This window comes from Salvelinus namaycush, chromosome 4 (assembly GCF_016432855.1).
Source record: "Salvelinus namaycush isolate Seneca chromosome 4, SaNama_1.0, whole genome shotgun sequence".
NCBI lineage: Eukaryota > Metazoa > Chordata > Actinopteri > Salmoniformes > Salmonidae > Salvelinus > Salvelinus namaycush.
In genome coordinates this window covers 37,109,806-37,111,242 of record NC_052310.1, presented here as the reverse complement: position 1 = coordinate 37,111,242, position 1,437 = coordinate 37,109,806, and positions in this window count along the sequence as shown.

The window sequence follows — 1,437 nt, the reverse complement described above, 5'->3', positions numbered from 1 at the left end:
GCCAACAGAAGACTATCCCACCCCTGAACTCTCCTCCAGTCCTCACTGCCTTTTCATCCTCCCCTTCCATTGCTATGCAGATGCATCTTCTCTTACCCACCAACGTCTTGTGGTATGTGTTAGTTTAAAGATGCCAGGTGTAACCACAAGGGTTCCCTGGTTTACTTTTTATGTATTAGTAGACATGGAGGGAAATCGTAGCACAAAAGAGGGACATAATGCTTTCATGTATGGCAAGCGGCCAGATCACCCTGACTGCCTCTATCTGCTGATTTTCATCTGAGGTTAAGCAGGGTCAGGCCTGGTTGATCTCTGGGGTAGGAGACCAGATGCTGTTGGAAATTGTGTTAGAGTGCCAGTAGGAGGCATTCTTCCCTCCTCAATACCTTAGTCCACCCTTTCTGTGGACACTGCTCCTTAAAAGGATTCCTTTATCCCTCATACCACCAATATATTTTACAGACATGGATTACCAACTGGGGTAATTTTGACCCCAAGAAGAAACTATTGGAAAAAGCAACAATCATAGCAAAATATCAAATTAATTATTATCAAAACATCATTAGATATGTAAATAATGTTATCTAAATAAAATAAATACTTATTTTCGCAAAATTACAGGGTATTTGCATATTCTAGAAAACAAGAATATACATTTCACTTAAATAATGTGCAGCTTTTTTCCAAAGTACAATCCACAGAAGTACTATTAAGCCAATTTACCATCATTTGATTGTTATCATTTCGTTTTTAGAATGTTGATGTAAATATACATTTTGTCTTATGTGGTAAAAATGACTGTCAATTTTAAAGGGGCAGTACACCAACATTTGAAATATACTTAATTTAAAAAAGTGATTCATCTATTGAACCTGTGAGACAATGACCAACAATATGGCTTCCTTTTCTTTATTTACTTACCCCAAAGCCAGCATGAGCATCGTTGCTAGTGAAACAATGGCAGTGGTAGGGCCTATGGCTGTAGGCTTCAGAAAGCATGCCCAAATCTTCAGTTACTTCAAACCAAATGTAATAGCAACCCAAATACCATAACAAGTTGCACATCTAGAATATTGGACAATTTTATAGGAATTCATGTATTTATATAACACTTCCCGTAGAATGACTATTTTTCGAAGAATACACAGCAATACAACACTATATGTATATTTAGAGGGTAGCTGGTTTCTTTATTACAGTTCTACCAAGTATTCATACTGACATACTTTTAATGAGCTGTTTTGACTGCAACTAAGCATATATGTAAGGTAATGTTGATTTTGTACATGGTCATACCTAGTTATAACCATAGGCTAGTACATAAGGTGCTCCATCTCTCCCTCCACCAAACTTAAAACTAGGTCTCCAGAGAAACCCGTATTCAAATAAATACTTTTTTTTTTTAGATTTGCCCTAGAATAACTACTTTTCTGAGAA